We start from the raw sequence: 11607 nt of genomic DNA on the forward strand, positions 1-11607 counted from the left end.
TTACTTTGGTTGATACTTTTTCAGGTTGGATAGAAGCCTTCCCTATATCCAGGTAAACTGCTAACACCGTTGCCTCCATCCTCATTGAGCAGATCATTCCCAGGTTCAGAGTTCCCACCTCCATCCAGTCAGACAATGGTCAGGCCTTCACTTCTCAGGTTATTCAACTAGTCTCCAAAGGCCTTAATATCACTTGGAGGCTCCATATCATCTACCAACCCCAATCCTCCAGTAAGGTTGAGCGGCCTAATGGCATTCTCAAGGATCATCTCACTAAACTTGCTATTGAACTCAGGCTCTCCTGACCCAATCTCTTGAGGTTGGCCCTCACCCAAATTTGGACAGCCCCTAGAGCTCCTTCAGGCCTTAGCCCCTTTGAGCAACTCTGTGGGCACCCTTTCTTAATCAACCAAACTTTCCAATCACATCTCCTCCCCTTGTGTCCTACCTGCCCAATCTCACATTTCTACACAAACTCCTAAGGGAACATAGAGACCGGTGCCTTTCTGTGCCATTCCTTGTGCAGTTTCTGGTCCTAGCATCCCATTTTCCAATGGCAGCCTGGGATTTCCAAAACTTGCCTCTCTTGGTGCCCTGCCACTCCTGGCCCTGTGCAGAGAAGCCCTTACTTGCCACCTTCCACACAGCCCCTATCTCAGGTCTCACTGCTGTTAGCCTGGGTGCTGACCTCTGAATCACAGGAACAGGAGCCTGCAGCTGTGCCTCTCTAGGTTCACTCTGGGGTCTGCACTCCCAGAGACCTTTTATGAGCCCTGTTTGGCTATAGGATTTCCAGTCTGTAGGGCACTGCCCCGGGGAGGACATTCAGTGTGATCTGGGTCAAGGCAGGGAAAGGATCTCCTCTCTGCCCAGGGATGGGTCACTATCACCTGCTCACTCCACTTTTTTTGCCTTTTCCAATGAGCAGAATACACTGGAACACCATGTATTCTGCTCATTGGGAGGCCACTCTTGTTGGGCATCACATGGTGTGTACAAAGATTTGTAAACTGAAAAGTGCTCTGAAACTGACAACCAAAGGCAGACTTGCAAGATCCATTGGGGCATTGGCTGGGAAAACACAATAGGGGCTGGGGCAGAGCATAGAAGCTAGAACTCTGGGCTTTCCTACTTTCAGAAAGTAAAGGCAGAATGACAGGCTGAGATTTTAGGGGAGGAAAGTCCTATAAGTCTGTATTATGAGTCCCTGCCTTACACAAATGAGGGATTCAGTGAGTTGGAATGAGTTTTTTCTCCTTATATTCTGTGATATTAAGAATTAAACCTAGGGCCTTATGAATATTAGAAAAGTATTTTCTGAGCAGTTTTTATTTTATATTCAGATACGTTCTTGCTAAATTGCTCAAGCTGGCCTCCAACTTGTGATCCTCCTGCCTCAGTCTCCTGAGGAGCTGGGTTCATAGGCATGCACCATCATGCTGAGCACAATTTAAAAAACAATCAATTTAATTCTAACATGAAAATACTATGTTTATGGTCATCTTAATATGATGATCTCAATAGATACAGAAAAACATTAAAAAATTGAACATCGATTTGTAATAATGCACAATCCTCAGAAAACTACTTCCTCAACCCAATAAAGAACATCTACAAAAAGCAAAGCAAAAGACAACAAAAACCCTGCAGCTAACATATTTAATGGTTAAAAGCTGAATAGTTTCAAATCTATAAATAAGACCAAAGCAGGGATTTCTGTTCTCATAACTTCTATTCAGTATTGTACTGGAAATTTTAGCCAATGCAATGAAGCAAGAAAAAAGAAATTAAAGACATCCAATTGTGCAACAAAAATGAAAATTGTCTTTTTTCATGGACAACATGACCATCTATGTAGAAAATTCTAAGAAATATGTAAGAAGCTACTGAAACTAATATTTAACAAAATTTCAGTAAAGGCTACAGTATGCAAAAACACCAACTATATATCATAATGAATAATTAGAAACTGAAAATATTTTTTAAAAATCACTTTCACTAGAATTAGTGTGAAATACTTAGAAATACATTTGGTGAAATATATATAAGACCTGTACACTGAAAACTACAATCATAGCTCAGAGAAAGGACATAAAACAAAAGAAAAGATGAGAATGTACTCATGGATTGGAAGGTTCAATATTGTTAACATGTCAATTCTCCCTAAATTAATCTATTGGTGAATGTAATTCCAATCAAAATCTCAGCAGCCTTTTTATCGAAATCTAGAAGCTCATTCTAAAATTTACATGGAAATGCAAAGGACCTAGTATAAATCTATTTAAGCAACTTAGAAAATAAGGAAAAAGTTGAAAGCTTTAAACTACATTATTTTAAGACATTTTAAAGCTCCAGTAATCATGATCATGTGGTACTGAAATTAAGAAGATATATAGATATTTACAAACGTGTCTATATCATATAGACATGTGGAAGAGAATAGAGAGTCCAGATATAGACCCACACATGTACAATGCATTACTTTAAAACAAATGTGCTAAGACCATTCTATGGAGCAATATATTCTCTTCAACAAATAGCCATCAGACAACTGGGCATGAATATGCAAAAATGTGAATCTCAATGTTTATTCCATTTGTGAATTTCCTACAAAAGAAAGCATAGATCCAGGGAACTGGGAATATTGTTCAGTTGGTAGAGTGCTTGCCTCCATGTAAAAGGCCATTTTTTTCAATCCCCAGCACCAAAAAAAAAAAAAAAAAAAAAAAAAAAAAGTAAAGCATAAATACAAATATCAGAAAGAAAACTGAGTAACATTCAATTCGTTAAATATATTTTTATTATGGCATAAAGCACAATACATTGGGTTTTATTAAAACAAAACAAACACTCTTTGCTTTTCAAAACCAAGCCATAGGCCAGGGCAAAATATTTGTATGTTATATATTTGAAAAAGGACATTTTTCCTACTATATGAAACATATTACATAGTAGGAAGACAAACACCCCAAATTTGTGAAGTGGGAAGAAAGATGTGAACAGGACCTACAAGGAGAAAAAGACAAAGATACCAAAAAATGTTCAACATCATTAGTCATTTAATCCAATGATTAAAATGAAAATGATTGTCCACACAGCTGGTGGAAATGTAAACTAGTACACTAACTACTTTGAAAACAATTTCCTAAAATGTTGAAAAATACACCTTTTAGCTATGTACTAGAAAGAAACGCATATGCTTAACCAAAGATTTGTAGAGAATAGTTCATAAGTTTTACCTGTAATAGCAAAAAATTGAACAGAATTGATTAATAGGTGAGTGAAGGTCAATCAGCAGACAAAGGAATAAACAAACTGATATATCATGTGGCACAATAATACTCAACAAAAAATAAATAGTTGATTATTGATATACTCAGTAAGAAGGATGCATCACAAAATAAAGTATCTTAGTCCATTTCCTGTCGCTATATCATGGCAACACACATTGGGTAATTGGTAAACAATACAAGTCTTCTTGGCTCACAGTTCTGGGAGTGGGAGGTTCAAGAGCATGCTGCTGGCTTCTGGTGAGGGCCTTCCTGCTGCATCATAATATGACTAAAGGCAAGTGAGCACAGCAGACAGGAAGGATCCTGAATTTACCCTTTTATCAGGAGCCTACTCCCACACTGATAGCATTTATCCATTCATGAGAGCATAGCCATGGCCTCTTAAAGACCCCACATCTTAACACAGCTACAAATGTAGTTCAATTTCAATATGACAGCAGGGTTGTTGCCACAGGTTTGTAATCCCAGCAGCTTCAAAGGCTGAGGCAAGTGGATCGCAAATTCAAGACAGCTTCACCAATTTAGCAAGGCCTTAAGCAATTTGATGAGACTCTAAGCAACTTAGTGAAATCCTGTTTCAAAACAAAAATTAAAAAGGGCTAGGATATGGCTCAGTGATAAAGTACCCTTGGGTTCAATCCCATATCAAAAATAGAAAAAAAATTAATATGAATGTTGGAATAGACATTCAAATGATAGCATATGGCTGAGTTAAAGAAGCCAGTTCCCCCCGCCCAAAAGAATGACATTGTATGATTTAACCATATAAAATTCCAATAGTCGCAAACCAATCTGCAGTGACAGAAAGATCAATGAATGCTTGAGGATTGGTCTGGAGAGAAGGATGAAGGGATTATAAAGGGAAATGAAGAAATTTGGGAGCTTGTGTGTATATTCACTATTTTGACTGTAACATTGATTTCTCAGGTGTAAAATGAAACAATGTGTAAAAATGTGTCAAAATCAGCCAATTTTATACATTAAATATGTGTAATATCTTATGTGCTAATGCACCTCAACAAAGCTGCTCTTAAAATCTCTCCGCATCACTTTTTCTTTGCCATTCCACTGACACTATCAGTTGAGGCCCCCTCACTATCTCTCTCTGCTGCTATACATTTTTGCATTTTATGTTTATATATATGCATATGTGTTATAGGGATCTAGCTTCACTTGACTATATTCACCTTAATATAACTACCATTTTGCTATCAGGTGACCCTGGCATGCATCCCAGACCCTACAGGACAAACCACATCATTAAGATAGCTGAGCATATGGTTCTGGCCTCTGATGCCTGGATTATTTCTTAAATGATGTTGGGTATTTTAATAGTTTTTGAGAAAAGTCAGGTACAATCCAGTGGTCATGGCCCCTCTTTATTTAGCTTAGCATTCCCCCTTCCTCCTGTCTTGGGGTGCAGGGATTCTCCTGCACCTCTGCTTCCCCAAATGTGCTCCTGTCCATGAATCCTTAATAAATTGCCTTTAATGCAACCCAGGATCTGTCTACCTCTTTGTTCTCATGGCATCTTCCACCTTTGGTAGCCTGTTGTCATACACTGGGACTGGGTTTTCCTGAAACACACATATATGCATGCATGTGTATATGGGTGTAACCTTGTATGTATGTGTCTATGTGCTTGCATATATTCTGTATCAGTAGTTCTTGTCCAAGGTGATTTTGCCCCCCACCCTAGGGGAGTCTTGGCAGTTTCTGGACATGTTCTTGGTTGTCATGATTGGGAGCAGATGTGCCACCGACATCTATTGGGTGGAGGTCAGGATTTTGCTCCAAATCCTCAGCATGTTCGACTTTGCCTATAACAAAAGATGATCTGACCTAAAATATCAAAAATGATGCTGTGATTTAGAAACACTTTTCTAGTGAAGCAGAACTGTTGACATCTCTTCCCTAGAATGCTTGTTTCTACCATGTGTACCTCCTGACACCTGCTGACCCCCTAAGTTCCCTGTCAAAGGCCTGTTTCATTTGCATCTTGACCTTATTGAGAGCTATCCTGATTTACATTCTTGACCCTTAGTTGCTTTATCTGGCACCTCCTTTAACACTTATAACATACTTCCTTGAGTTACCATTGGTGTTCCTGTCTGAAAGTTGCAGAGACTGACCATAAGCTCCTTAAGGACAGACCCACTTCTTATTCATCTTGGTGTCTTTTTTGGATCCTGGTAATTTGCTGGAAATATGAAGCATACCATGAAAAGTGCTAAAATAACCCTTGTTGGTTGGTTCATTCTGATCAGGAGAGTTCTCCAAGGAGATAGTATTGAGCATGGCTGTTATTAGTGAATTTTCTCTCTGAAATAAAGTATCAGCCTTTCAATTACAATGTATAAGTGCTAAAATTTTTTTTGATTGCTAGAGATGGTGAGCATTTTTTCATGTACTTGTTGATTGATGGTATGTCCTTCTCTAGTAATCAGAGAAATGCAAATTAAAACCACTCTAAGATACCATCTCACTCCAATAAGAATGGCAGCCATTATGAAGTCAAACAACAACAAGTGCTGGCGAGGATGTGGGGAAAAGGGTACACTTGTACATTGCTGGTGGGACTGCAAATTGATGCGGCCAATTTGGAAAGCAGTATGGAGATTCCTTGGAAAGCTGGAAATGGAACCACCATTCGACCCAGTTATTCCCCTTTTCGGACTATTCCCCAAGGACCTAAAAAGAGCATACTATAGGGATACAGCTACATCAATGTTCATAGCAGCACAATTCACAATAGCTAGACTGTGGAACCAACCTAGATGCCCGTCAATAGATGAATGGATAAAAAAATGTGGCATTTATACATAATGGAATATTACTCAGCACTAAAAAATAACAAAATCATGGCATTTGCAGGGAAATGGATGGCATTAAAGCAGATTATGCTAAGTAAAGTTAGCCAATCCCTAAAAAACAAATGATGAATGTCTTCTCTGATATAAGGAGAGTGACTCAAAACAGAGTAGGGAGGAAGAGCATGAGAAGAAGATCACCATTAAGCAGGGAGAAGAGGTGGGAGGGAATGGGAAAAGAAGGGGAATTGCATGGAAAATGGAAGGAGACCCTCATTGTTATACAAAATTACTAGAAGAGAATGTGAGGGGAAAGGGGGAAAAAAGAGAGAGAAATGAATTACAGTAGATGGGGTAGAGAGAGAAGATGGGAGGGGAAGGGAGGGAAGGGGAGGGGGGGTAGGAAGGGGATAGGAAAGGCAGTAGAATATAACAGACACTAGTGTGGCAGTATGTATAAATGTGGATGTATAACCAATGTGATCCTGCAATCTGTACATGTGGTAAAAATAAGAATTCATACCCCACTTGAATCAAATGTATGAAATATGATATGTCAAGATCATTGTAATGTTTTGAGCAACCAATAAAAACAAACAAACAAAAATATTTTTTTGAGACAGGATGTAATTTGCTCTCCAACTCCTATGCTCACGTGATCTTCTTGCCTCAGTTCCCCTACATAGCTGGGACTACATGGTTTTAGGACACCCAATTCAAGAGTGTTTTCATTTAGCCTCTCAATCTGTGCAGATATTTAGAGATCTTTAAATTATCTGTATTTATTGTCAAGATGGCTTTTCTAAGACTCTAAATTGTAAAAGATTAGGGACCACAACTAAATTACAGAGCATAGCAATGTGCCCTAATGATTGCTTGAGCCTGCATCTTAAGCTTGCATCTGTTGGTAATAAACAGACAGGGATTGTAGAGGTCCATCAAGTACATTATGATGATTGTGAAATAGTCTCTGTATCTGAAAGTGTCACCCTCTTATGGATTAAGAAAAGCTAACATCTAGGACAGCTGGCAGCCTACATAATTGTGGCCTCTATAATTTCTTACAATCCCAGAATTATTCTCATCACACTGTCTGTGAGTTTTCTTCTTTCAAAAAACTCCAAATACTTTCTTAGCAGAGACTAAGGGGAGAGAGTTATAGGTTAAGTCTCTAGTCAGAAACCTCCTAACCATAACTTGCCTCTTCTCAATTACTGTTGCAGAAATGACACTTTACCCCCAAGCTAGACACCTGTCTGACCCTTTGACTCCCATGTCTGCAGATTCCCAGGTGTCTCAACCACCACCCATCCTCACCCCATCACGAAAGATCCCATTTTCTCTGTTGGGCATATGATAACATCCTATTCAACCCCACATTTTGGTCATAGTTTATTTTAGAATTTTAATCTGATTAGATTGCTCTCTCTCTTTTTTAATTTGTTCTAATTGATTATACTTGACAGTAGAATTCGTTTTGACACATCATACATAAATTGAGTATAACTTCTCGTTCTTCTGGTTGTACATGATGTGGCTCACACTGGTTGTGTACTCATATATGCACATAGGTTTTTAGTGTCTGATTCATTCTGCTATCCTTCCTTCCCCCATCCCCCTCCCCCTCCATTCACTGCCATCTGCCTAATCTGAAGTACCTCTATTCTTCCCCAGCCCCCTCACCCCATTGTGAATTAGCTTTCACATATCAGAGAAAACATTCAGCCTTTGGTTTGGGGGGATTGGCTTATTTATTTAGTATATTCTCCTGTTCCATCCATTTACCCACAGATGGAATAATTTTCTTCTTCTTTAAGACTAATATTCCATTGAGTATATATACCACACTTTCTTCATCCAGTCATCTATTGAAGGGTACCTAGGTTCATTCCATAATTTAGCTACTATGAATTGAGTTGTTATAAACATTGATGTGGCTGCATCACTGTAGTATGCTGATTTTAAGACTTTTAGGTATAGACCCAGGAGTACGATAGCTGGATCAATTAATGGTTTTCTGAGGAATATCTATTTTGCTTTCCATAATGGATGCACCAATTTGCAGTCCCATCAGCAATGTATGAGTGTACCTTTTCCCCCACATCCTTGCCAACATTTATTGTTGCTTATGTTCTTCATAATTGACATTCTAACTAGAGTGAGATGAAATCTTAGAGTAGTTTTGATTTGATTACTCTAATTGCTAGAGATGTTGAACATTTTTGCATACAGTTGCTGATTGATTGTATTTCTTCTGTGAAATTTCTGTTCAGTTCCTTAGACCATTTATTGATGGGGTTATTTTTTTCTTGTTGTTAAGTTTTTTGAGTTCTCTCTATAGCCTGAAGGCTAATGTTGGCTGGGCATGTGGCTCAGGGGTTAAGTGCACCTCAGGTCAAACAAAAATCCTGTTAACAGAACAAAACAAATTTAAAAAAAAAACAAAACATCGAAACCTATGTCCTGGTTTTGCATCCAGTGGATTAAATTTTTATTTTTGAAAACCCTGCAAATAATTCCTCTTGATTATAGACAGCATAATTACACATACATTTCCTTTTAGGACATCGGTCCTTCACAAACCTGCAACCTGCTTAGACTCTCTGCAACTTGTTTAAGCCTTTAGCTTTTGAGCTTTTGGCCTATCTTTCTTCCCATTTTGAAACAACTCAGTTATTTTACTTTAGGACAAACATCATAATTTACATACAAAAATTTTCCTCATTCAAAAACATTCTCTAAAAGACATATCCTCATCCTTTTAACTTTCTTTGTCTCTTTTTCCCCTCAACTTTTTATTTGAAATAAGATAAAAAGTTTGTTCTGCCTTTTTCTTTCTTAAATTTAAATTTACATGTTGAAACAAACCATATAAATCTTTAAAATTTAGACAAATTACTTCTTTTTAATAAGATACAATACTACATTTTTCAATTTTTCATCAAAATACACGTTAGGGTCTTTCTCCCTTTCTCTTTCTTTCTGTATAGAACTGCACAAGCTAATTTGAACATTAACTCTTAAAAGCCCTTTTTAATTGAACCCAAGGACACTCAACCACTGAGCCATACATCCCAGTACTTTTTATATTTTATTTAGAGACAAGATCTCAGGAAGTTGCTGAGGTCCTTGCTAAATTGCTGAGGCTGGCTTTGAACTTGCAATCCTCCTGCCTCAGCTTCCCTAGCCACTTGGATTACAGGTAGGTGCCACTGTACTCGTTAAAGCTTTATTTTTAACTAAATATCCAGGGAAGAGCAAAAGTAAGTTGTTTTCCTACATACCAATCATTTATAAAAATACACTTAATAGATATTTTTATCAGGAAGCTAAGACTACTTGAATTTATATTTAGCAATTGATTTGTTATTGTTGTAATATATAAATGATTCACATGTTTTATCTCCATTTATAAACTTTTACCTTCTTATATTTACCTAATTTACCCATTTTTTGATTACTCATGAAAACCAAGATATCAGACCAGCATAGTTAACACCTTATTTCTTTGTCAAACCTAAAAGTTGATATTGTACTTAAAACAGAAAGCAATGGACATTCCATCTTAAACACCTAACAGAGATAAATATAATCCTGAATGGCCAGAAACTTGGGGAAAAATATTAACAATTTTAGATATTTTATTAACTTATTTATTTATTTTTTGTGTGTGGGGTTACCGGGGAGTGAACTCAATGGCACTTGGCCACTGAGCCATATCCCCAGCCCTACTTTTTTATTTGAGACAGGATCTCACTGAGATGCTTAGTGCCTTGCTTTTGCTGTGTCTGACTTTGAACACAAAATCCTCCTGCCTCATTCTCTGGAGCCACTGGGATTACAGGTGTGAGCCACTGCTCCTGGCTAATTTTAGGCATTCTGAATTTTATCTTACCAACAAATTTAAATTAACTCATTTGTGAGAGGTGAGTGCCCCTCTTTACTTACAGCAAATTCTACTTATGAGACAGAATAATATGGTAATATATGCTTTTTGATTTATAAAATGAGAGTTGAATAAAAATTAGGTCATTTGTTTATATGACTATTGTCATTTGAATATGGAATGTTCCCCAAATACTCATGTGTTTGTTGACTCTGTTTGACCAATTTGCACCAGTTGTATTCATAATGATAGATTTAACAGCACTACAAAACTTATTTTGTTGTTGTTGTTCTTGATGGAGATTAAGATGCCTTGAATTGGGCAGGGGATTTTGTACTTAGAAAGCAAGAGCTCTAAGTACCATTTTACATTTTCTTTTCCTTTTTAAAATTATTATTCAAAATATCTCTTTAGTTTTATTCAATAAAACACTTACTATTGTACAATCATCATCTGGTGGTCTAGTTGTTTATAGGATATTTCAATATAAAGGGACCCTGGAAGGTTTTCATAGAGTATAAACTGCCATAATATGATGCAAATTATGCTTCTCTATGATAAGTATAATACAGTTGTATTCCATACAGTCTATACAATAATGTAATTTAGTCTAACACAGTTGACCCTAATTTTTGACACTTCCATTGTTTAAAAATAAACACGGGAAAAAACCCTATATGCATACATGCACTTAGAGCACTTTAATAACAACTGCTTTTTTGTTTTGGATTCTTTACATATATGTTATTCTCATTTGGTATTCTCTTTAACCAGAATCTCATAACTCCTTCATTTTTGTAATAACATTTAATTTCCTTATTTTCCATATGCTGGCCCTGCTAAAATAGAATATAGCATCTTTCATATGATAGGAACCAACAAATAAATTTTCTTTAATGCTCTCTTTACACTTTATGGTAAGTAGCCAGTGGAAAATGCATTTATAGATCATTTCTAGGCAAATTGTGAAGCTAATAACTGACCTGTTTCTGCCTATATGCTGTCTCTTTGTTTTATTAGCAATGGGCAAAGTTGCTATTCTGTATTTAGTTGTATCCATACTACAGAGATCATATATGATCAAATTGTTTATTACTGCACTAAAGCATGTAGAATATAATCACAAATCTTAAAGATTTTAAGGTCTAGTCAAAAGACTAATAATAAAAATGATTAATAAATAAGCAATGCAACTATCATGGGCAGTTATTGTGAAAGTTCAAAGATGTACATCTGATTATGGAGAATGGGAAAACATCTTGAAGAAGATGACATTTGAACAGAATTTATTTTTTAGTTGTAGATGGACACAACATCTTTATTTTATTTATACTAATTTTTATGTGGTGTCGAGGGTTTAACCCAGTGCCTCACACATGCTAGACAAGCGCTCTACCACTGAGACAACCTCCAGACTAAAATTTGTTGTTTCTCTTTAAACTAGAATGGTAGTAACAGTATATACCAGCATTTATTATTATTGAGGCGTTCAGGCTAAGGCAGGTGTGTGACAAGTTTGAAGTTCCAGGAAAGGAGGAAATGCATGTGGAATGAGTGGGAAATGTGTTTGGGCCCATCTAAGGGAAAGTTTGCAAGCTATCATATGGCCTCTGTACTG

The 11607-nt window shown here is 36.9% G+C and overlaps 1 pseudogene; it reads left to right on the top strand.

Moving 5' to 3' along the window:
* LOC139706175 (dnaJ homolog subfamily B member 6-like) overlaps positions 1 to 11607 on the top strand; it is a 61630-nt pseudogene that overhangs the window by 33678 nt on the left and 16345 nt on the right.

This window comes from Marmota flaviventris, chromosome 6 (genome assembly GCF_047511675.1).
Source record: "Marmota flaviventris isolate mMarFla1 chromosome 6, mMarFla1.hap1, whole genome shotgun sequence".
NCBI lineage: Eukaryota > Metazoa > Chordata > Mammalia > Rodentia > Sciuridae > Marmota > Marmota flaviventris.